At 39.5% G+C, this 26,995-nt stretch overlaps 1 long non-coding RNA gene across 3 annotated transcripts in view; it reads right to left on the reverse strand.

Moving 5' to 3' along the window:
• The window catches only part of LOC142033702 (uncharacterized), a 276,141-nt gene extending 268,000 nt beyond the window's left edge, over positions 1-8,141 (reverse strand). For 2 of the 3 annotated variants that reach the window (XR_012651302.1, XR_012651303.1), the window contains exon 1: positions 7,830-8,141. This is a non-coding gene — a long non-coding RNA (uncharacterized LOC142033702). Of the gene's footprint in view, positions 1-7,008; positions 7,098-7,829 lie in introns of those variants that run through there. The other variant, XR_012651304.1, reaches the window with a different exon arrangement.
• Positions 8,142-26,995: the final 18,854 nt, after the last annotated feature.

Consider the following 26,995-nt stretch of genomic DNA (forward strand, 5'->3'; position numbering starts at 1 on the left):
ACTGCTGTCACATTTTCCTTTTTGGGGTCCCTCCACAATGACTGAATAATTTTTTGCAGTCACAATATCAGACCATGTATAAAACATTTTACTAATTTCAATATATTGCTGAGAAGACTGAGGCACAAAGAAATTATGTTTACAGTAACAGTATCATTTGATTTAATAGATAATTACTAAATATAACATAAGGTAAGTGTAGTTAAATTCCCTTTCCTGTAAAAACATACATATTTGCCCATAGACTGTCATGTATTGCTTTTGCTCTTTTATTTTTTTTTTTTTAAGAAATATATATGTTGGGGGAGGGAGGCAGTTTTGCCCAAATTTTAGGCAAAAACATTGTGGATTCAATACATGAAATTAAGCACACCATTAAAAAAAAAAAAAAGTAATATGACTGAAGTCTTAATAATATAGAATAAAAGATGTAATAGATAGAATAAAGTCAAGACTCTGTGTGTCACAATTGCACTGTTCCCTGATACTTAAATATTAACCAGAATAATTAAATATTGGTTCAGTGGTTTTCTATGGAATTTTCTATATTTCTATTTAAAAAACAATTCATTTGCCATGACCTGTTGATATGCCAAAAATAAAATGTGTATACACTCCATAATCTAGTAGCATATAGCATGATTCTATTTTAAAAAATAACAGTTTTTTGAATATAAATGACTGAATAAAAGAAACTTAAAATATTGCTAGCTTCGAGGTAAGACGGGGGAGGTGGCCACTGCCTGTCCTGCCAGAGAGCAGTCAGACAGCCAATGAGCTGAGCTGTGTCTACCAACTAGTCACAGCACTGTTGTCAATTGCCTGGTGGTAATGTCAAGAGAGATGCAGGAGTTGTTGAATTACTGCAATGATGTATATAGGGCATGAGATAAAGAGGGGAAAAAACCCCAACACATCTGTAGATTTTGAATTAATGTAGCCTGTTGCTGCTCAAATTATAGGCTAGGAAGGCTTCATGAAAAAAAAAGCATCTTCTTGTATTATTAGCCATATGAATATATATAACAACATCCATATGAAACTTGAACAAGCCCCATTGACTCAGAATGCCTCATAGTGGCATTCCTTCTTTTTTGTGAAAAAAAACAAAACAAAACAAAACAAACAAACAGAACAAAACACACACACCCTTCCCCCCCCCCCAAAAAAAAAAACAACCTCTAGTAAAAATTGATTGCGATTCTTAACTTCTGGTTCAGTAATGAAATCAAAACAATTCTGGGAAAAAGAGCCAACAGCAGCATTAAAATGAATAATCTACATCAAAATTGAGTACTGATAACATTTAAAGAACCTGGAAGATGGAGAGAGGGTTCATTCCTTCTCCATGTGTGATGCTCCAAGATGGCAGTCTTGCTTCCTGTGCTTTTACTTCTCAGCATCCAGCTAAGCTAATTTTGGATACATTGCTCACATCAAGCTCTTTCAGCATCATGGTCTCTAAGGACAGGACAGTCAGTGCTATAGATATGCAATGCTCAATTTGTCATATGATCCTCATAGCAAATAAAAAAATATCTGTGTGTACCCTAACGCTTACTGCCAAAAGACATGTAATAAATAGCTATAATTTAACATCTACGGTATATAACAATTTAGAATTTTTTTACCTCAAACCCCTTAAAAATAGTCCACAAACTACCTATTGATCACATCGTTTCAAAAATTGTTGTTCAAAGACTTTTGTTGAGTTTGTTTTGTTTACTTTGCTTTTAACAGGAAAAGTATAATTTATTCCCACTTCTGCTGCTTAAAATAATTTTAACATATTTCCTTAAAAAAAAAAAAAAGAAAAGAAAAAAAAAGAATCACCTGTGGTTTGGGACTACACAATGGAAAAATTCAGGCCAAAGAATAGAGTTAAAAAAAGGGGCAAAGTGATAGAAAGCAAACTGTTTAATATAACTTAAAACATGACTAAGTTACCAGACCCTGCCAAATTTCTTGTTTTTTTCCAGAGCCTGGCAGTAGATTGTAAATGAAGAAGAAAAAAACACAAAAGAAAGAATGTGAAGAGTCCTACTTTTTATTTGGGACAAACTATCAATTTTTACAGTTTTTGCTTTATACTGATGTAACTCTCACTGATTTCAGTGGAAGGATAGCTGGGCCTACACTGGGTACTTCTGGAAAAACTTTCTTTGTGAATTTTGAGCCAGAGCTTGAAAGAAATTTTATGGGGCCAATACAGAGTGCAGTCTGATTTCCACATGATAAATACACAGGTATTTTCAACACAGACTGATTCTGTCGCTCTGCTGTGACACATTTTGTCTGTTTTATGAATAAAGTTCCTTGCTGATCACTTTTTCCTGCATTTTTGTCATTTACTCTTTAAAACTTACTCTCCCCTACTAGGGACACAGATTCTTATTTCAGGAATTTATTATACACAGGCTAAAATAGCAGATACTCAGTGACAACCAGGTCGTAATCATGAGTAACTTATAAATATACACCAAAACCAGAGTCAATGTTTTCAGAGGACACCGATCCTCACTCTACAGGCACAGCAAAGTCAAGTTGCCTTAGGAAATATAGCTATCTGAAGGCACTTCCACTAGCCTGCCCATAATAACCTAGACATTTTTGGTTAGCAGTGAATGAAATTAATGTATCATCTCCCTCCCTGCAGCTTTACTCTTTTGCTTGCACAGCCCAGGATCTTGTAAAAATGCCAGTGGAGTATATGGTGAACCAGAACAATTCAGGTTAAAAACAATCTTCTTCTCAGCATTATTTTTAACCAGGGTCAATTCTGATCCTTTTCTCTCAGTAGCCTTCCAAGGATGTATACCATTACAGGGGCATCAGCGAAGTGGGAGAAGAGGCAGTGAAAGAGCACTGGAGTACCTTCAACCAGCTCTTCCACAAAGGACTATTCTTGGAAGGATGTCTTTAGCTGGTGCTGTTTTTTTGAAGTAATAAAAATTACTAACAGAGATGGGACATGTACTTCAGGGTAAGGCCTTCTCTTTAATTTATATTTTGCTTTATCATTTAACACCATTAAACATACCCTGTTCAAAACAGGACCAATTAAAGGGCCTGCATATCTTCCACAGGACATTTATGGTCCATAGTACATCTTTTGGATTAAGAGGAAGTGTGGAGACTTGGTGATATAAATGGAATATTTTCACTCAAAGTGGCTTAAAAGAGGGAGAAGAATGTGCTTTTTCCAGTACTTGAAGCTGTATTTCTTACCTACTTCTATCATATTACTAAATAAACTGGGATTATGTAATTAACACCAAAATATCATCTTTGGGCTTTAAAGGTAACATTGGAATTGGAAAACTCATCCAGATATTGTTTTAATCACTGGCCATTTCTCTAAAGGATAGGTAGGTATTTCAGTAACTGGAGGTAGCAATACACTGTACTACCTTGGTCATGTAGTATGGGTGTCATATCCAGTAAAACACTGAGAAATCTTAAACCATCATGGGTGCCACATACATACATTGCAAATCATTGTGAATACCATTTTGAACAGACAGATGAGTGATTTGAATACAAGATCTCACCCAATCCCTACCAAAGTCAGCAGGATCTTTGACAGAGTCCTGGATAAAGCCCTGGGTGATGAAAAAAAATATAGAAGTGGATGGTGTGGTCAGAGGAGAGGTACAGGAAAATCTATTGCCATTTCTCTTGTCCTTCACTCCACTGCTTTCTTGTTTTCTGTTGTCTCATGTTTTATGCTGCAAACGGCTTGCATCTTTCCCAGATCCAAGAATCGGAATTGCCAAAAGACCTTCCAAGGGTTTTTACAAGAATTTTTTTAAAAGTTACTGGAATCCTAGTTGGATCTGAAAAAAGAAACTTAAGCTGTGCTCGAAAAACAACCTGTCACAACAGATGTAACCATCTCTCCTCACCTCTACCTTCGCTGCTAGACAGAGCAAAGTAAATATAAGAGGATGTTAGGTGGAAAAGAGAGGTTCCTGCCCCTGCCACACCCCCTCTCTCTGAAATGCTGTGACCATAATTTTGGAAGGAACAGCCTTTTTTCTTGGGTGAATTTATTACTCCAAGTATGAAACTGAATGCCAGCAGTGGAAATGCTTCTGAACAAACCAGGAGAAAGACAGCACTGTCGTCGTTTTCCCTACTTTTTTCCTCAGTATTTTGCCTCTTGCTTTACTGAAGCCAGATGACTGCACATCAGATGACAATTTCCAAGGCACAGGCTCATATCAGTGACTAACAGACCATTTTAGATAGGGTGGGTTTCCTCTCTCATGGCATGTTTCTTCTAGGTCTCCTCTGTTTTGCTCTTTAAGGTCCTGCCTCTTTTATCACTGCTCCTATCCTCATATCCAATCACTTCTGCTTGTCCTCTGTGTCCATTTGTTTTTACTACCCACATACATTATAATCACTTAAATCACTTCACAAGCCAAATGTTTTTCTTTCACCTTCATCATCACCCTTTGGGACAGTCCTCTGCTGATGGTTTGAGTATGTTGCAGGAAAGGAAAAATGAACTGAAAGTCAACTTTGGTATTCCAAAGATCAGGTCTCTGCTCTCTTTCTTTGTTTTTCATGGACAAGCATGTGTACATCTTCTGTTTCTTGCTCCCTCAACTATTTACTGAACTCCAAAACTCCAAGGAGATCAAAGAAGTTTAAGGCCCAAGCAATCATAGTCACAAAAGAACTTTAAAATGTGATCATGAGTTGTAGCTGAGAAGATGAAAGAAATTTTTTTTGGCTTTCTTTTTAAAAATTCTTTAAAAAATAAACTCTTTCAGAATTGCTAGGATATAACATAGGTGGGGTTTTTTTTCTTTTTGTCTTACCAACACTGTGATTCACTGACACTGAGAGTGCTACAATTCTCCTGTTCCTGTCAATTTTCCTTCATCTCTCAGTATAGACATCACCTTGCTGTGACAGCACAAACTAGTTCCTGTCTTTGACAGAAAAATCAACAGTTAGCCTTGAATTTGCATCCTTTCTCATGTGACAGTAAAGATATCCATAGGTACCATGGAGACCTGTTTCTGTACTGTACAGATGTCAATAAAATGAACATGTCTAGTAAAAAAAGTTTTTCCTTCTTCCACACAGAATAACAGAACAAACCTAAAAGTGAACCTCCAAAATCACTTTTCTATGTAATTCACAAAACAAATCTAGTTCCTCCTTGACTTGACATTAAAGATGTTACATACAAACCTTTCAAAGAAATGAAAGCTATAAAGCAATTTTTGAAACTGCTTTTTTCTCTAACTGGTGTCGGAGAGAAGGTAAAAAGTCAGTATAATTATTTTAGTCTGAGCTCATGATTCTTTGACTTTCTCTAAGACAAAATAGTAGTATTTGGAGATATACTATTGATGTTTAAACTTCCTGCCAGTCACATTATATTATGTCAGTCCTCAGATGGTCCGTAAGAGCACCACATTTAATCATCATTTGCATCATTACTGTAGGTGTTTCCATGAATCACATAACACAGCTACTGGGAGCAGATATTGTGCTTTTAATGATAGATATAGGCATAAAATCCTCAGTAAATTCTTCTCTTCCTCATTAAGCCCTTTCCCCTTCATCAGGCTGGTCATCAGAGCATGAAGAAATGTTTCATAATCCTCTAATCTGGTGACACAACAACACTGGTGCCTTATTTTACCAATGGAAACCCTACAGCACAGAAAGGGCTGGTCCGCTGCTTGTTTGCTTATGGAGGAGGTGGCCGCATGCAAGCACCCACCATGCCCTGCTCCCCAAGTGCCTTGCGACCACCAGGAGGTGGCCAGCTCCCCAGCAGTCCAGGCCACCAAAGCTGGGAGGAGACCACCTCCTTCAAGTTTCTTTTACTTTCAGTTTTTAAGGGTGTAAAGAGCACTTCGGCAGTTATTCCTCCATCACTGCATAGCCAAGAAGAAAATCATACATTTATGTTACATAAGAGGACAAATTACCTTCCCTCAAAGAGAACCCTGAAACTCTTAAAAGCACACCCTTAACTGTACTAAGGACACAGACAAGAATTTTCTTGTAGAAAGTCTAAGGTTTAGCACAAGTCAAAATAGATAGGAATTCAATTCACAATAAGAAAACATGAAGTATGAAGTCCATTTAGATCATCTTACGTTGCAGCATCGCCTTCAAATCCATACATTAGCATTTCTTTGAAACAATCTTCTCCCCTCTTTTCTTTTTAAAGTCATTTTCAAAATTGATGGACAAACTCAAGATCTCAAACTGGCAAGTAAGAATGGACACAATAGGTGAACAACATGAATTTCTGCACTTGAAAGGGACTGCAACATCAGATCAACTCAGATCTGAAGCACCATCTAATTTTTTAAAACAGGCATCCTGCTAATTGTTAGTAAGTTTCAGATGGGCATACAAGCTTAAAAAGACAGGTAGAGAAACAAGTAACAACATACCCTCTGTGCAGAGTTCATCTGACCATTGCACATTAGAATTATTCTATCAAATTAGCATTTTCCCTTTAGCTCCAAATAACCACTACATAATTCTGAGACTTTTCCTGCACCTTCTGACTTTGGTTATTTATTTTTTGAAAAGAAAACTATTTATTTAAAGAAAGATACAACAAAGAACATTTTGTACAGAATCACACTTCTGCTGGAGGAAAAACAGACTCCTTTCTCCTCTAAATTACAGACATCTTAAAACATCACATACAGAGCAACTTTGACATACCTTGATGATTTATTGCTCTAAATTTCATCCACTCAGCAGTTTTTGCACACATATTTCTAATGTTACTGCCAACATGCAATGTTTAATTCTGTTGCTGTGCTAATAAAGCAGCTTTTTCAAACTAAGTCAGTAACTGAAATAACATTATAGCTCAGATTATATTTATTACCATTACACTAGATGACTAGTATATCTAACACAATCTGTTCAAGAACTTATCCAGAAGTATTGTGTTTCCCTCCTTATGCAAGACAGAAGTTACAAAAGCCTTATCTTCTGTATAATTTTGCAACTTACCTAAAATTTAGATAGCTCTCTGGTATTTTTTGCAATATGTATCCAAGTATAAATCCTTTTTCTCTTAGCAGAAATCAGGATCACTGAATGTTGTTTTAGGAAAAATTTATGTGCATCACAACAAAGGAATGCAAAAAAGCTGCAGGAAAGCTTGAGTGAATAAAATAAATATGGATAGCATAAAACTGGCTTCCCCCCAAAACCCAAGTTTGTCAAAGCACACACAAACAGCATTTAAAATCTGAATTCAAAATATGTTTATAAAGAAGGGATAAAGACACATGTTTTTTCTATTTCAGCTTGAAAAATAAAGGGACACAGCAATGAGTCTTGCTGGCAGGCAGATAACTCATAGGCCCTGACCCTTCGACTCACCAGGAATTCAAACACAAAGCTCTTTTCATAGTGACCGTGCCATACATTCTCGAGATAAGGGAGCGAAATAAGGAGCAATGGAGAGGTGCCACAAAGCTCAAACTGCAGAAAACTGTGCATAGAAATTATGTTTACTTATTCACCTATATACAGCTGCACACCAAGTACTAGCTGTAAAACTATTTCTTTCCAAATTGGAAGACATGCAGCATGCTTTTAGAAATGGGACCTGTCTCCTGAAGCAAGCAAAAGCAAAAGACAGCACAAGCAGCAAGGAAAGGACTATCCCTGTACATTTCTGTATCATTCAGAATTGAAGTGCACATCCGGACAAATAATCTGTAACACAATGAGCTTTGCAAAAGGATTGCTGTGGTAAAACGGAAGGGTTTTTAGAAACAACAAGAATAGCTACATTTCAAACAATATTTCAAATCTGGACTCACCATGAAAAAGCAACAGTTGCCTGAAGTTAGTGTGTTATTTTCTGCCCTGTTCCACTGCACTTTCTGCCTAGTTGTCCAACATTTGGTAGCTCAGAGCTGCCACACAGAGGCCCCTTCCGTGATCTGGCTTATTTGCCTGTCAGTTTGAGCCTCAGCTTCTGTATGATGCAGCTGTGCACTTTGCTGAAGGTCTAATATCATTTCCATAAGCTTTCTCCCTGCCTGGAGCAAGCAGTTTGTTCTCCCTGCTCAATAAATGCTCAGATCACTTTTCTGGTACTCACAGGGATAAAGCTTTAAGTTGTTAAGGAGTTCTTACTAAGTAGTGGGTGGAGAACATAAGCTCAGTACAAGGAAACTCTGCGCATAATCAGAAACTGAGAAACTTCCTCCCTTTCCCCCAACCCCTCCTCTCGACAGGCGAAGCTGCCAGTGCCTCCTTTACAGAAATTTAGGAATGTAAAGGGAGGACTCAAAGGGGCCCAGTCAGACAAGCCTTTCTCAATCAATTAGCTTGCAGCCATTACTTGTGACCCTAGGTCACACAACATAAGTGTGTGGGGTGTGCCTTTAGGGGTACACCAAAGCTACTTATTAAAACTTACATAACCAAAAGTGTTCAAAATCAAATAAACTCTGAAAGCTGGAAAATATTTTCTATGTACCACAGTTTTGCAGGAAGACGAGATTTGAGTAAAGAAATGTTACTTTGCTTTTCCAATAACAAATCATTTGATGCAGGAAACTAACTTTTTTGTACTTAAAAAAAAAAATTTGAAATGTGAGATACACAAGAAGACTTTAAAGAGATATTTGCTTTACAATTATGCAAAAACTAAATAATAATGGCATGAGTGATATTTGACAAAGCACATGATCATGTTTCCTAAAATAAGACTATTGTCTGTAGCTGCAAAGGAATAGATGTTTATAGGACTGTTTAATTAATTCATTAAGTTCAGCCCATGTATTTCAGTCCTCTGCAAGAAACAAGTTCTGAGCATTTGGATTCCATTATTCATTTTAATACTCTAACACAACAAATCAAACAATTTACTTTTAAAAAAGGTCTGGAATATTGAAATACTGCAGTAAGTTATCCTGTATTGAACACACGGGGAGAAGAGGGTGTAACTTACCACGATTCCCACACAACAAGTATACACCCCTTGGTGTGAAGGAAAACTTCAAAAAGACCCTCAGCTTCATATCCTGCCAACCCAATGACATGAATGACATGGAGATGATGCCTTGGAAAAACCCATGAGGGAGTCCTGATTTTAAAAGCAGACCTATGACAACCCCTTTCTGGGCCAGACAAGATCACTGCACTGCAGAGCCGATGCACTTTAATCTCAAGGTGCATCGCAAAGCATCTTTAAGTAGTGCCACAGATCAAGGCTTATACATAGTTGAAAAAAACAGTTCAGCCCCAACTTCACTCTCTACTTAAGGTAACTGAGCAACAGCTACACCAAATTTTGTAGAGGACTCGGGGAAACACATAATAATATAGGAAAGTAGCGGTAATGTATTGAAATTCATTGAGGATGTTGTAGACAACCTGCAATCTACATGTCTCTTCTCCATTAAAATCCCAGGCAAACTCTCTGAACAGGCAGCATGGCTTGTGTTAGTTCAGACATTCAATCCAGAGATCAGATTGCAGGATCAGGGCCACTGAGTAAGTGCCCTGGGGTAAGGATTTTGCTTCTGTCTTGCACATAAGATAGCATTTAATAAATTAGGTCACATTTAAATCCTTGGAAAGCCCTGGCAGTAGAAATAATAATTACAGAAACTTTAATTCTGAATGAAAAAAATGGGCTCAGGATAAAGACACTGGACTGGGATTTAGGATTTTGGGGTTCTGTTCTCATTCATGTTTCAGACTACCTGAATGATTTGGGAGACATTGTTTCATCTTTTGCATTTATGCCAAATATCACTTGCCTTACCAGTGTAAGGCCTTTGCCTCCCCAAAGTATATCAATAAAAAAGTGATAATAATATTCAATATATGGATCACTTCAATAGTGGTTCACAACACATGCTCTACATAGTGGAATTAAAGCAGTATTTAATACAAAATATTACTGCCACAGGACTTCTGAGTAACTGAAAACAAGGAAACTACCTACCTCAAATCTCCCAAAACTTCATTCACATCCATTACGGCCTTCAACGTACACACAATCTCCAGGAGATAAATGCAAATCCATGCACATGAATAATGATATACACTTCATTCTCTCTCCTTTAGCCATCTAAATGTAAGGTTCCTGGAAAGCTTATTTAAGGGTTGGGCCCTTAAATCACAAGGGGTTGCAGCCCCTAATAGTACAAAAAAAATGGGAAGACAGTGCCTGTCTGGAGACAGGCTGTCTAGAGTGTTGTTCCCAGCAAGTGTTAAGAAATGGAGAACTCACTTCATATTTGGCCAATCTCCATGAACTTCCACGCTAAGTAAGAATTACTGTTAATTTCAGGCTTCCATTTAACCTACAATTTCTAAAGCAAGAAACATACGAAGCACTCCATTTGGATATACGTTATAGATTCACACACCTTTCTTTTGGAAACGTTGATATGGAAAATTTACAACACAAATAACAAGGAAATTTAAAGGATGTTTTTAATGTAACTTAAAACAATGCTTCCACACTGGAAATAATAATAGAATAGTGGCTCCTCCTGGCACTGTTGAGTCCCCTGGCTAAGGGCTCTTCCTTTTCCTGATTGCTGGCTGTAAAATTACCCCTCCATTGGCTCCACTCCATTGCTGCCACATTTCAGCCAAGCAAAGGCAATATGAGCCATTTCAAAATAATCTCAAATGAAGAAAGACGTAATGCTAGAAGAGGGACATGGTCCTCAAACCAAAGATGGTAGTCAGAGATATATAAAACTCCTTTAGCATTCTCAGGGTGCTCTCCTACAAGCAAGACTCTTTTTAATTAATGAAAGTAAACACCACCTTAGTCTTTCCATTTTTACATTCTAATAAGTGTCAACCCAGAACAGACTGTATTTCAAGGAAGGATAATGTAAGTTTTCATACATTTTTCCACATTCTGCTCTTTCTTCTCAGAAGTCATGAATTTTGGAGAGACCTACCTTAATCAGCCACCTTTTTTTTTTCCTTATATATGTTGCATGTTCTTTCATACTAACAAGTAAATGCTCACCTAGGGTGCATGCATCTTCCTCCTTGCCCTGAGATATTTTCACACTTACTAACTCAGAGGTAGCAAGGAGATGAAACGTGCAAGTATTATACAAACTTTTTCTTTGCATATGCAGATCTTCAGGCCTGGAATACACCCAACTTCAATGTGATCAATATATGATCATGCTACATTAGGGGATCCTTTAAGAACAAAAGGGATTTCTTGTTAGTTGGGGGATTGTTTTTCTGCATAACACTGGTCAATATAAAAAGCAATACCTGTAACATTAATTCACAGAACTAGCTCTCTTCCTCTGTTATTCTCTTAAATGAAATTACATTCATTTTAGTTAGAAAGATAAAAAAGCTAGGTGCAAAACACTTGTGATAGAATGTGTAAAGTTTACAATGTTGGTTGTGGTACTCAGTAAGATATTCATATCTTAAGTCATGTTCTAAACACTCTACATTAAAAGCAACTGCTTCTTTAAGAAATCAAAACAAAACTTAATTCCAGAAAAAAAAGGAAAAGCTTGCAAATTGTAGTACACTGCAGTACTTTGAAACAGATCTTCCACTCTTTAAGCCTTCTTCCCCTGCCTTCCCCCACCCCCTTTTCCTTTCAGGAAACAAAACTCAAGAAGAGAAAGAGAGAGAGAGTCAAAAGGTTACAGCCAGCTTGTAAGTGCAAAGAACGTGAGAGGCCCGTTCTTCCCCTTAACACCTGACATCCCAGGGTACATTTTCTTCAGTACCGAGTCTGGTGGATTAGACGTACAGCTCCTATTGATAATGGAGGCTGTGCATCTCATTCGCCATGCACTGCTACTTAAAGTTCTCCTCCTACCCCTGCCTCTATAAATTGTTCTCCCTCCTTATGCACAATTACAAACTCAATTAATGGAGATTTGCATTCTGTCATTATTAGACGCAGTTAAATATCTTGTCTGAGTCCTGGATAACATATAAAAATTCATTCCTGGAGCTCTAAAGTTTGAAAAAGTTGCAGAAAAATCAGTAAAATTATGAATTTATTCTTAATTACAAATAAAAACCAAGAGAGAACCTGATACAAAGCCAATAAATGTTAAAGCCTTGTTAAAAAAAAAAAATTAAAAATCCTCATTGACAACCTTTGTGACAGCATTATAACATTCATGCTACCATTCCTTAACCACTCAGAATACACAGGTTTCCATGATTTCCACAGCTTAGTGAAGTAGGTGAAACACATCTAAGGCACGTTTGTCACACCTACAGAACAATGAAAGAGCTAAAGAGAAATCCTAAATTACTAAAGTCTTTGCTACACTTTTCCTAGGATGGAGCCCCCCCATATAGGCAGATGTAGCTGAGATCCATTTGATTGGCTGATATTGTAGGAACAAGGAAACAATTACCTCTAATTAGGTGCATAATCGCACACAAAATGGAAAAGGAATGAGAACAAAGTTAATTCTAAAAAACAGAAGTCTTTAGGCAAAAGGACAAAACGGAAACATAACTGATTAAGGTAGAAAAGGTATAGTTCACAAAAATCAACAACTAACTGGCCTAGCCACAACAAAAAGTAGTAGGAGAAAGTGAGACAATATGATTACTTGGACTTTCAAACTATTAATAAATGCTATGATCTAATGTAAAGAAAACATCCTTTCAAGAAAAGATCCAAGCTCCAAGGTGAAGTTGAGTAACAACTTTAAAAATTATTTAATGAAACTGTGGAATTAAGAACATAACAGAAAATGTGAGTTCTTTGCTCTTTGGGTTACCCTCTGGATCTAGTAGTGTGGTAGCCCTGGGATGTTGCTCACCAGCTGCAACTGAGCAATGTCAGTCCCTGCTTCCTTTCATCCCTCACCTACCCCATCCTAAACACTAGCCAAGTGTTTTCTTTTGCAAATACAAGACACTTAAACAAGTTCAAGGGTGCTTTTTTTTTTTCCTTCTAGTATGATGAATATTGTAAGCTTTGTTTCTTGGATTTTGCAAATTTCTTAGTCCAGTAGCTACTAAGAAAGAACTGTCACAAATGTTACAGGATGATTCTGAGAAGGGAAAACAAAGATCAAAGAGGCAAATGAAAATTCTGGCAATTGACAGCCAGGTCTCCAGAAACATACTGAGATAACTCAAATTTTTAGGACTCAAATGTGTGAAAAATCCAATGAGAAGATCCCAAAGAAGGTTTAAAGGAAGACTGTAGAGACCTTCAGCTCCTTTGAAGAAGATTTTATAACCAGCAGGATATGACTTTCCTGAAGAAATTGGTTCCTACAACTTGTTTCGGTGCATTATGGTGAAAAACTTGCTTCAGCTGGTGTGATTTCCAGGAAATGAAAACAAGTGGGTTTGAGTTTGTCATCTGGTACCTCATTGAAGGACTAAGGTTGTTATTTCTTTTTTTTAAGTCACTTGTGTCTTAGAAGTATGAGTGAATACAAAGATGGAGATTAAAAAGAATGCAGTCATTCCAGTGACAAGCATTAAATGAGAGTTTAATGAGGTCTGTCCATTGCCTTGCCAGTAACCTGCCAGGTACCACCACAAAAAAACTCACTAGACTTGCCCATTGGCCAGGATGGTTGGATTCATCTTTGTTGTTCAGGTGTGAGGTAACATTCATTTTGACCACATAAAACAGACCACATGATATATACATAGACACTATTTTATTTTAGCAGTATTTATATTTGTAAAAAATATTCCTATAAAACAAATCTAGTGCTAAAAAGACCTTGAAGGGAGAGATACATGAATGAATCCTAGCATCCCTGTCAATATAGCAACAATACAATGTTTGTATGCAAAAACTGTGCCAGGCTGACTGGGAGGAAGGGAGCAAGGGGTGGGTGGATACAGGTTGGAGAAAGTTTAGAAAGTAACTCTAGCCCTGCATGTCCAGCCACAGAGCCTACTGTAAAAAAGGAGAGTGTCTAGCTCTACTTGACGTGAATGAAGACTTCCTAAAGCACCTGTTTGGTGGAGATGCTGTATCCTCACCCACAGCTCATTACATTAATCCATTCATGTCTGCAAACCCTGCCCCATGTTGCCAATATGGACAAGCAGTGAATCTGTACTTGAAAGAATCTCAATGTCCTAAAAAATGTCACAGGAGTTTTAAAATTTAAACTCATAACATACATGAAACAACATGGATGGGTAAAACTTTTTTCTGCCATTGCCCACACCATCATTTAACACGTGCTGTCAGAATGAAAGTCTGGAAAATTGTTACCTGCTACATTTCTAGGCACACTTCCCTGACAGAGAACTACAGGGGAAAAAAAGTTTGATAATATTTGTTCCTACTTATTTTCTCTAAAGTTAATGCTACTTCTTTGTCTGTGAACTTTTTTTTTTTTTTGGTGACATGAAAAACATGACCTTGCTGAAGCTTCTCAGTTAAAAATGAATTCTCAGTAGAAAAATATCCCTAAAGTAGATTCTCTCTCTTACCAGGGAAAGCTCCAGCAGTCAACTTCAATTTGCCTTAAAGACAAAAAGGCATCTCTCTAGGGATAAAAATCAATCCCAAAACTGTCAGCAGCAACATACAAAGTTTAGAAATGTGCTTAATTCAGCACAAACAAATGCTTGTAAATTGTCAAGCCAATATGCGAGAAGTGACTCTTCCATTAAATAAAATCATGAGCTAAATGAAAAAAACTAGAAAGGGGACAAAGACACCACAAGCAGATATATTTTATCCACTACCTATCAAGCACAATAGTACAGAAGAAATAAGAACCCATTCTTTACTAATAGCTTACTGATTATGCTTAATATTATTTTAATTGCTATTAATTTTTAAAAATATTTTCATTACTGTTGTGTTCAAGTGCATACAAAAGCATACCTTCTCTATACGGCTTGGCAACGAGCAGCAGTCTGGGACTCCATCAACTCAGATTTGCAATCCGAAGGTGATCCACACTCAGCAACAAGGAAATCAGTTTTCCAGCGTGGAGACATCACAAACCACAACAACTGCACAAACGACTCAAGCCATTGCTGGCTACAGATATTCAGCAGGCACGCCTTTTTCTCCCTCTCCTCTCAAGGCCTGAGCAAGGTTAGAAACCACAGCTGGAAGTTCTTGCCTTCTCTTCTTCTGTGCCTTGTGGTACCTGTGGAAACTGTTAACACCCTTCTGCCTTCCTAAGGCCTCCCTGCCTCCACCTGACAGCAGTCTGGAAACTGCCTCCACATCCACTACAGTGCAAAGATAAAGTACAAGGTCTGGCTGGATGGCACGTGGGCAAGCAAAGCGACCTTCCCTATCTGGCCATTCTGTCTGCAGTCACTTCTCCACCTCTGAAGAAAGGGATGGGACTGTTTGGTGGGTTTAGTTCAGACCTGTACAACAGTCCTGGATACCATTGATCAAAACGGACAGGACAGAGACAGAACATATCAACAAAACGAATAATATAGCAGTGACAACTGTTACAGTGATTTCTCCCCATCTCCCCAGGATAATGAGAACTTGGACGTTTCCTTCTATAAATGTGCTTCCTACCCTAGTAGATGAGGCCACAATGATCTACACTTGTAAGAAAGATGAAAAGTCTTGAAATGTGCTCAAGATTTGAGCAGAACTCCACCCCAGATCTCCTTAATCTTCAATGAAACAACTTAATCTTTCTGTACCCCAGTTTCTTATCTGTAAAATCTCCATCTAGAGTATAAGCTGTTTCAGGCATGGACTTCATTATACAGTAACTAGTAAAGCCTTTAAGTTTTGTTCTATGTGTGGCTGTAAACATCAGCAAGTCTTGAAACAAGAAAGTGCTATTCAGTGTAAAGAAGTAGGTATTTTGGAAAAAATAGGCTGTATTTTACCTGAAAAAAACCTTGCAACAACCAAAAAATCCAAAACCAACCCCTCCTCAGAAAAGATCTAACACAGACTCAAACATCACATTTCAGTGATTTCCGCAGAGTTACACCAAAACATCTCTATGTGTTAAAAATGGAAGGGCATGTTCTACAGTATTGAAAAATCCATGATGAGTCAGTTAAAATATGAAACCATAGAAACATTTGAAAATATGAAGTGAATGGAAAATGCAAGAAAAGGAAGGTTCCGTAAAACCAAAAGGCAAGTGGGGGAACCATCAAAGCAAGATCAGTAATAATCAGAGCACAAAACAGTGCTATTTGAGGGTTCTTTTGTGTAGAATGTAGGAAAAAATAGACCAAGTTCCATGCTGGAGATCCACTACAAGGAAGATATGATCATGTGTCATTACTATGGTTTTATATTACTTTCTGCGAGCACAGAAACACCATGAATTATGGTTCATGAATTATGAACTTTTATGTAGGTCAAGGAAAGAAAGAAAAAACATAGCCAATGAGGTAAAACTGTAAGACAAAAGTTGTCATCTCTTTCTGCCATTACTTTCAGAGGTAACAATACAGTCAGACTTCCACACACTGACACAATATGTCATGCAATTTCGCATACAATAAGTGCCAGAAAAAGAATGGCTATTGCTACTCTCTGAATTGCTTTATTATAAAACTTTCTATGGAGATTACCAAGGATTGGAAAAGGAAGGGGGAAAAAAATTTTTCCTGATTTCTCTTGAAAATCAGAAAGTCTAGGCTATTTGCAGCTGATACTTCAGAATGGTCACAAATCTTTTAATCACTACTTTACCAAATAAATTTTCTGATACACACCATCAAAGGCAAAGATTAGCCCAGGAATTCAGCCATCACTTATTTTGGCAGTGTGCATATCTTAGTAGATTCTTTTGGTCCTCCCTAGGATTAACATGAGTTTCCAGAGATGGCATGGGCTTCATACAAAAATCTGAAAATGCAAAGCTATATTGCTTGGTTTAGTCACCCAAGAAAGTGGGCTAGAACAGCTGAACTATCTTGCATTCAAAAATAAGACTGTAAATTGTTACAGAATAGAGTATAAATTTATAATCACAGGTATTAGAGATGTCTCTCATTAGCTGGTTCCCTCTTCCAGACAGTACACCATAACTAGAGTTCTCACTGTAACAGTTCTTAATATCAAAAATCTTTCTCCAAAATGAACATATAATTTCTTAATTTAATCAAATTACTAGTTGAAACTGCAACTATTTTTCATTGAATGTAAAAACATTATTGTTCTTTGGTTTTCATAACACTGAACCATTTGTTTATTTTTTAAAGACCAGCTACTTCTCTGCCCCTTTCACAGAGGATGCTGGCTGTTGCTTAGGTCCACAATATATATGTTGCTATTTTCATTGGGTCCAAAGATGACAACAGTGCAAGTTCAGGCTAAAAGGCCAAATAAATAGGTTCAAGTCAGGATCAAATAAATGGGGGTCTTGGGCATAAACCCCATACCACATCCTGGTCTTGGAAGGCAGCGATACACTTTGGTTAAGTCAAGCAGGGCAGTCCATACTGCCCACAGTGCTTGTTGCTGTCTGCAAACACCTTCAAGCACTGTGTCATATTTTCAGTCTTTTCTTTGTATTCAAGCTAGAACCTCTCTAATTTTATAAGCATGGAGGCTGTCACCTCTTGCAGTGTCAGGAGCTGCAGTCCTAAGCACAGGGTTACCGGGGTTAAGCCAGCAGTTCTCAAGGAATTATCAGTGTTTGGCAGTTTTGTTTTAACACATTTGGAGGAGAATGCCTGATTCTGCAAGCCAGGCTGAATCCATATCCCATGCCTTGAGGAACTGACAGGACCGGGGGCTCTGGGGGCAGCTCACAAGCAGGGTACGACCACAACTTGCAGGAATGCTGCTGCAGAGTGAGCCAAGGGGAGTGTAAAGCTGGGACCTGCAGTGGTTCTGATGGCAGCCTCAGAGGAACCTGCTGGGTTTTGGGGGGTCCGAGTTAACCTGCAATAACTGAATCCTGCCAGTGGTCTTAAGAGCTAGACTGCAACCACATCTCAACTTCTGGCAAAACATTTACAACTCCACAGTTGTAGTCTGGCCACTCCTAGGTTAAGTTACGTTACCAAGGTACTGCCAGCAAAAGGAAAAATGAAAGCCTATGCTTGTCCTCTTCACAGTACCACTCTTAACATCACATGCTTTCACACTGTGCAGTCCGCTCACCACGTGCAATAGGGAGGGCAATGGGGACTGTGACCCAAAAACCTTGCCCTAAAGGCCCATGAGGAAAACAGGCTGAAGATTTCCTGAGGGAAATCCTTGCCTGGGCTTACTAAGAGGTAACTAGAAGGCTGCTGTGTTTTCCCTGCCTACTGCATGAGAGGCAGACAGTGTCTGAACTCAAATTACTGTTTGATTTGGGTAAAGAGTCAAACACCACCTGGGCCAATGTCCAGACCACAGCAAGGGATACTATTTCCAGAAACACCAATGACAGGTGGGAATTTGCAAATGGTAACACTCTATACATTTAGGGCACCACTGTGTTTCAGTGCAAACCATTAAAACACAAGCATACAGCATCATTCAGGGTGATTTTTTGCATTGGACCATAGCAATGTTGAGAGTAGAGTCCAAACTCCCTGGTTTTTTGCAGCAACTGATCATCCCATGCTCAGGGATGCAAATACTGCCTTAGTTTCTGTCCTGTTCCAATTTTAGTCCATGAGATAAATGTGCACCACATCATCTGGTGAGAGAGCATGGAGGCAGTGAAAGAAGGCTGCTGGTTGACTGGAAAAGGATGCTATTTTCAGAACTCCTTCATTTCAGTTAAGTCTGTGATCTTGGTTTCTTTTGTTATCTGATTTAGAGGGGGGGAAATTGCAGCAGGTCATTAGTAACTCCAGTAATGCAAAGCTATGGAGAAAAAAAAAGTATGCTCTGATTTGGGAGATGGTCCTGAAGGGCAAAGGGGTCCAGGAGGGATGGACATTCTTTAAGAAGGAAATCTTAATGGCTCAGGACCAGGCTATTCCCATGTGCCGCAAGTCAAACCGCCGAGGAAAATGACCAGCCTGGCTGAAGGGGAGCTTTTGCTAAGACTTAAGAAAAAAAGGAGAGTTTATCATCTCTGGAGGAAAGGGCGGGCAACTTGGGAGGAGTACAGGGATCTTGTTAGATCATACAGAGAGAAAATTAGAAAGGCAAAAGCTCAGCTAGAACTAAATCTGGCCACTATCGTAAGGGACAACAAAAAATGTTTTTACAAATATGTTAACAGTAAAAAGAATCCCAAGGAGAATATCTATCCTTTAATGGATACAGAAGGGAACGTAGCAACCAGTGATGAGGAAAAGGCTGAGGTACTTAATGCCTTCTTTGCCTCAGTCTTTAACAGTGAGTCCAGTCATCCTCAGGGTACTCCACCCCTTGAGCTGGAAGGTAAGGATGAAGAGCATAACATACCCCCCTTAATCCAGGAGGAATGAGTTAGGGACCTACTACACCATCTGGACAGTCAGAATTCTATTGGACCTGATGGGATCCATCCAAGAGTACTGAGGGAACTGGCAGAGGTCCTTGCCAAGCCACTGTCTATCATCTATCAGCGATCCTGGTCAACAGGGGAGGTCCCAGAGGACTGGAGGCTTGCCAATGTGACTCCCATTTATAAGAAGGGTTGGAGGGAGGATCCGGGGAACTACAGGCCTGTCAGCCTGACCTCAGTACCGGGGAAGATTATGGAACGGTTTGTCTCAAGAGCACTCACATGGCAAGTCCAGGACAAGCAGGGGATCAGGCCCGGTCAGCATGGGTTTACGAAAGGCAGGTCCTGCTTGACCAACCTGATCTCCTTCTATGACCAGGTGACCCGCCTAGTGGATGAGGGAAAGGCTGTGGATGTTATCTACCTGGACTTCAGCAAGGCCTTTGACACTGTCTCTCATGGCATCCTCCTTGAGAAACTGGCGTCTCGTGGCCTGGATGGGTGCACTCTTCACTGGGTGAAAAACTGGCTGGATGGGTGAGCCCAGAGGGTTGTGGTGAGTGGGGTGAAATCTAGTTGGCGGCGGGTCACAAGTGGTGTTCCCCAGGGCTCGGTGTTGGGCCCCGTTCTGTTTAATATCTTTATTGATGATTTGGATGAGGGGATTGAGTGCACCCTCAGCAAGTTTGCAGACGACACCAAGTTGGGAGGCAGGGTCGATCTGCTTGAGGGTAGGGAGGCTCTACAGAGAGATCTGGACAGGCTGGATCGATGGGCTGAGGCTAATTGTATGAAGTTCAATAAGGCCAAGTGCCGGGTCCTGCACTTTGGTCACGGCAACCCCATGCAGCACTACAGGCTTGGGGAAGAGTGGCTGGAAAAGACCTGGGGGTGCTGGTTGACAGCCGGCTGAATATGAGCCAGCAGTGTGCCCAGGTGGCCAAGAAGGCCAATGGCATCCTGGCCTGTATCAGAAATAGTGTGGCCAGCAGGAACAGGGAGGTGGTTGTTCCCCTGTACTCAGCACTGGTGAGGCTGCACCTCGAGTACTGTGTTCAGTTTTGGGCCCCTCACTACAGGAAAGACATTGAGTTGCTGGAGCGTGTTCAGAGGAGGGCAACCAAGTTGGTGAGGTACCTGGAGCACAAGTCTTATGAGGACCGGCTGAGGGAACTGGGCCTGTTTAGTCTAGAAAAGAGGAGGCTGAGGGGAGACCTTATCGCGCTCTACAACTACCTGAAAGGAGGTTGTAGTGAGGTGGGTGTTGGTCTCTTCTGTCAGGTGGCTGGAGATAGGACAAGAGGAAATGGCCTCAAGTTGAGGCAAGGGAGATTTAGGTTAGATATTAGGAAAAATTTTTTTACTGAAAGGGTTGTCAAACATTGGAATGTGCTGCCCAGGGAAGTGGTTGAGTCACCATCCCTGGAGGTATTCAAAAAGCAAGTGGACGGGGTACTTCAGGACATGGTTTAGTGGGCATGGTTGATGGTTGGACTCAATGATCTTGAAGGTCTTTTCCAACCTAAATGATTCTATGATTCTATGATTTCTGGAAGTATGCATGCTCTATCCAGCACCTTCATTTCATCTTTATCAGTAAGGACAATACATAGGTGGACAAAAACTGCTCTCCGACGGCACTGAATGTTTTGTGAAACAGACTAACCTCCATCAAATGCACCTATTTTTTCTGCTTAGCAGACAACCGCAGACGACCAAACATTTATCATTGCTGCTAGTTATTCATTCATATGTTCAAGGGTAAATGGAGGTAAAGAAAATTTGCTCAACTTCTAATTCAGACTATATTTTATCACCTTTAACTGCCTAGCTTAAAATACTAGGTAGGTACATTACTCATTTCTTAATTTAGTGCTACTTCACTGACCCTATTTATGCTGAATGGGCTGATGACTTCAAGTTCATGACATTATTTCCACCCTGCCTGAATGACCGAAGCTTTGCAAACAGAAGAATAAAACAAGAAATAAACTTTTTAAATGGAAGGCTTTGAGGAAGATAATAACCCATAATAAACTTTCTGAAATTATTATGGTCTGGGAACAATTACAAGCATAGGAAGACCATGTGTTACTATGCTTTTATAATGAACAGAACTTCACAAACCTACTCACAAAACAATGTATTTTTAATATTTAAGCAGCACTGATTTATACCCTTTCTGAGCCCAACAGCTGGAAAAATTGGCTGAGCAAAGGTACTTATGCACACTGGGCATGGACATGAGAAAGTTTTGTTTTTAAGGAATACATGCTCCCTCTTTCCCTTTTCCAGCGTGATCTTTCAACTGGAGTGGTTATTTGTCATCTGACGCCTCCGAATATCAGGTTATTGCTTTGTGAATGTTCTCTTCATGTTTATGTCTGAAGGAAAGCTGAAAGGATTTCAGAGTTAAAAATGCCCTGTAGCATTTGAAATGCCCTACAAAAGCCCTGAGGAGTACAGTTCCCTAGCCACAGTTCCAGTCTAGCATTGCAAGATGCACAGCAAAATTTCACATATGACATTACAAACATGCCCTAAACTGTGACCCAGAGGGACCATCTTTAAGGTTGAGAGAGCACTTTAGTCTCCGTTCCTCTACAGACCTTTGGCTCTCTGCTGAGGCTGCTAGCCAGGGTGCCAATTAGTGCCAGCTGATTGCTCTTCTGATGTGCACACCTCTCTATGAACCAGACTGAAGCTACTAACTCATTTCATATAGGTCATTGGATGTTGACAACTTTGTAAGAGATTGACTAAGGCCCAATTTGGATTAGCAATTTAGCAGGAAGGTCCTGTACTCCACTGCCCTCCAACCTCTCTCGTACGTAATTTTAATATAGCAACTTCTAGGCTATAAATTGACTACAGTTTCAGAGAGGGGCATTAGAAAACTCCAGAAGAAAGTACATTTACAAAGACTCCCATAAAGTGTTATTGGGAAATTAAACTGTGCCTTGCCCCCTTAACCTTTTGCTATGTAGACTGCATTTAAAGGATTTCCTTAGGGCTAGAGGCCGTAGCTTACACTTCTGTTGCTAAGTGAAATGAATGATGGAAGAAACTGGCTTAATTGGGGATTCCAATAAAATACTGGTTTTATAACCAGGGAGTTAACAAAGATTTAGCCACTTCAAAAAATTTAAGACATGAATGGGAAATTTGTATTTTGTTTTAGAATAAGAAAAAATACTTAATTATAAAGCCATCTACAGTCTATTGTAACAAACCCACTTCTACAAAACTGTAAGAAAAAAGGGTGGGAGAGTCTTATTTGAAAAGTACATACTAATTTAGGCCACAGGATACCTGCAGTAGTTACACGTTCACTGCTGTTAGTACCATAAAGTGTATTCTGTAGTACAACAATGTATACATTCTTTAAGCAGCAACCATCAATTTTACTAGCTAAACTTCTGCCAAATACTTATTACAGATCCTACGTAGTTTATTGCAGTGTCAGTCACTACCACTGGGACAGCCACCCTGTGATGGTTACTTTTCCCTACATTCTCATTCCTAATGCTGCTGTGGAATAGAAATGGGATGCAGACAGCATGTGCAGCCTGGAGATTTTAGGAAGGAGAAAAACATCGTATCATGCATCACAAACAAAGCTCCTCCATCTCAGACCGATTTCTTTCAAGAACTCCACTGCCTTAGCCAATTTGCAAGAGGTGCAATAATTTTTTTTAACCACAACATTAAATGAGTACAACCACAGTGTACATGCAATTATGTCTGGTGTAAGGCAACATCATGACTGCATCCATGGCAAAGGAACTGTATTTATAGGACATAGCAGTTGCTAAAATTGTATAACTTTCATATGCAATCAGGGCTGCCGTTATTACAAGACAAAGGTGTTACAAACTTTCTGTGTGTCTAATCCAGCTCAGACACATCTGTACTCTGGTGGTATGTAAACACAGCAAAAATAGGATATCTGCTCAGCAGTGTCAGCCACTCGAGGTGCTCCATTTCCCTCTCATCTTTGACAGATCGTTGTAATGCAGTAGCTCAAAGGAGATAGGAAACAGGAGACTGAGACACCCCTGCAGGGCTCCACTGAGTTTCAAAGGTGCTAGCAGCAAGAAACACAGTAAATTAAAAAACTAGCATGACAAGAAGTGCAATCTTCAGGGCTAAATATATATGGTATATTGTATGAAGAGTTATAGTGGATCTCCTACTGGAGAACAGCTGTACAGTAAAGCTTTATATCAAAGAGTTAAGTTGGCTAAGCTAGTAAAAAAAAACAGTTTTCTGTAGTGTGGGCCATATGCAGAAGGGCATGAGAAAGCAGTTGGGAACTTCTGTGTTCCCCTTGCTCCTGGCACTCAGAGCACCCCACGGCCAAGTGAAAATGGGAGCTGCTCCCTGCTTGTATTGGGGCCAGGTTACAGACAACTCAAAGGGACACATGAAAATTGCAACATCACCTTTGCTGTTATCCTGTCCATTTCAGCATGACATGATTGCTGGGAGTCCTGGACTTTACAAGTGGAGCTGAGTCTGCTGTGGCACCTAATGTAACCACTTTGCTGATGACTCATGCTGCTATCCCAGCATTTTACATCTGCTTTGCTCAGGTTCAAATGCCTACAGTAAGGTATCAAACAACAAAGAATGAAAATCAGAAGGATTCTATTATTCATGTTTCCTGAAGACTGAGCTGAGGAGACCTGTTTCAATGCCTTTTACACAGAGAGAAGACACAGCAATTGTCATGCTGAATTGCAGACTTCAGGACTGGTCTTTACTTGCATGAACAGGAGAAGCCCACCTATGTTCTTGGGTATTTGTAATTTACAAGGAGGACTTCACAATATCATAACAAAGAGGGGCTTCTTGCTTCCAGATCATATTGTATGTATAATCCAGAGCTGTATCTATTAAAAAATAAATTAAATCAAGTCAACGAGTACCTTCTGGTACGTAGGTGGGAAGAAACTAGTTATAGAAAATAATTTGTTGTAAGAGGAAGCTGGACAAGTTCCTATTAGAGGAATGACATTTTTAACACAAGAATAAATGTTAATTAAAACTGCCTGTTTATGGACATGGAAGGTAAATCCTGAAAGTCCTTAAGACAAGCCTGATCATTTCTTCAAAATCTGTGTTAAAGCCCAACAGAAGTGATGAGGTTTAGACAGCTTTATTTAGTGTGGTGCTATGGCCTTTGGTAGGTCATAGGATCAGAGAATATTAGTCACCAGGGCTGCCTTTTCTGATGGCTTTAATCTTTGAGATCTTCCAGTGAAACTGTGTGACCCATAGTTAGCAAAATGCATGAAAAATAGCCGAAGCGTGCATTTGGTTGCACATCACATCATAAATTACCAACAGGACTATTCTGACCAACAAGTCTTGACTGAAATTAACCAATTAAAAAATGGGGAAACAGTGTTCCCACTGTCACCACTGCCTATCAGCAGACATCACACGATGAACTGATGCTCCTGGTCCCCTAGCCAGGCCTCCGCCTCTGGGAGCAGTTGCTTACCTTTGCCAGACCAGCCACCACTGCTGTATAGACAAGTGGCTTGCCAGTCCCTCATGTTTCAGTCTGTTGGCCAGGGGGCCAGGCTGCCCACCCGCACTGCCCATCCGTCAATGGGATGGAGCCATCCTCCTATCTTTTTACAATCACCTTGACCAAGCTCCCCAAACAACTAGGGTTGTAAAGCACCAGCACTAACACCTAACCACCTTACAGACTGGGAGGCATAAGACAGTGGTGACTATCTGTGTTTGAGCCCACAGGAAAACAGGTGACTTCAGGAAGAAAAGATCAAAGCACACCTTGGATCAGGAACAGTGTCAGAGCACGGCATGCAGGGCCTGATGTGGCTACAGGGGTTTGGTGCCCACAGCAGTGTGGGTTTCCCTGCCAGAAGCACCAGTGGAGGGCACAGCCTGGAAATGTGCCTCTGTTCTCCCAGGGTGCAAGAAGGGCTCCATGATGCCCTTCTGCCTCACTACTTCTCACAGCACAATCTCCCAGACCATAAATAGGACCAAATTCCTGTTTTATATATTCTTTCACAAAAAGTTTCACTTGATTAAAGTTGTTCAAATACCTTTACTCATAAAAATGGACATACTAAAAAAGACATTATTAAAGAGATATTCATCCTCGAGCCAAGACACTGAAATCAAACCAAACATAAAAGACCAGGAAAACACACTGTAACTCACTCAATAGTGTAACAAAATGCTATCACTGCAGAAAAACACAAAAGTAATAGTAAAAGTAACTTTGACCTTAGTAGCTTTCAAAGTGTTAGGTAGTGGTGGAAATTTTCTTACCTGATCTAAGAAATTGTTTCTGCTCTACAACCTCCTTTTTTTCCTCCATGATATGAAAATTCAAAGCCTCCAGCATTTTTTCTAATTCCAGGATGAAGTTCAAGAAATGAACTCTTTCATAACCTCCACAGCCACCACCGTTCTTTTACCCCTCTGGGGAATGTTTCCCTACATGTGCAAGTAAATTAGGAGCTAAACATCTTTGTAAACACAATTTCAACAGTGAATAAGAGTATGGTTCCTAAATCACTTGAGAATATAAATTAAGCTTCTTGGTCATTTGGTCTCCTAATATTTTTATTTATCTCCCTATCTCTATTTGGATTGAAGGTATATGTCAGTTTATTGTCATAGCAAAAGACAGCAGCTGTAACACAGACTCCAGAACACACTTTAAAATTAGTATTTCTAAGGTTCCCTTTCTTTCACACTCCCGTTACAACTCTACTGGGGAGAAAACAAAATACAGTTCAATCATGAAAAAAAGGGATCCTACAGGTAAAAATCATAGCTTGTATTCTGTATCCTGCATGCTGCAAGCATATTTCAGGCCAAATCACAAAGTCAAAAATGGACATCTTTTGCTTCCTAACACTTACAAATGGGGTGAATTATTCAGTTTTATGAATTACATCTTCAACCTTTTTTTTCTGGGTTACTTTGCTGGATTTGTGTGTTTAAACATCTTCCAAGCAGGAAAACAAGTTGCAGAGGCAAGAAGGCTGCTGAGTTCACTGGCTGATCTAAAGGAGGTTTCTTAGCTTATCATCACACCCATACAATACCATCTGCAAGTCTTCCAGTGTCTCTTTTCAGTTGTTGAGAGAGCAATTTGCTTAACTGCAAGCTCACAAAATTCTGCACACAACACAAGTTGCATAGAAAGGCAAAGGGCAAAAGTGGAGTAGCTATCCACATAGCGTCACTGTGTACTTGCTGTTGAGTCTAATGCTTTTGGAAAGACGTAGCTCATCACCCTGTCTGGCTTTGCAGAGCATGTGTGATAAGTCTGACACTTCCTGAGCATCAGGAATCAAACTCAGTCAGCATATGCCATAAAGTTGTTTTGTTTGCATGCAGTGAAATGCAGAAATAAGGGACAGAAACACAGCAACTCTCTTCTTCTTCATAAGAAAGGGGAGATGATGTTAAGAATAGTGACTGTAGAAGGCATATAAACCTCCAACCAGAGAAAACAGACCCATTCCTACATGAGTTTTTGCTCTTAAACATCTAAGTTCCTTGCTCCTTTTGCCAGGAAGTGGATTTCACTTTTGTACAATTTACTCAAGGAACTAAGTAGAAGAGGAAAAAATCAGAATTAA

Source organism: Buteo buteo, chromosome 8 (assembly GCF_964188355.1).
Source record: "Buteo buteo chromosome 8, bButBut1.hap1.1, whole genome shotgun sequence".
In the NCBI taxonomy this organism is placed as follows: Eukaryota; Metazoa; Chordata; class Aves; order Accipitriformes; family Accipitridae; genus Buteo; species Buteo buteo.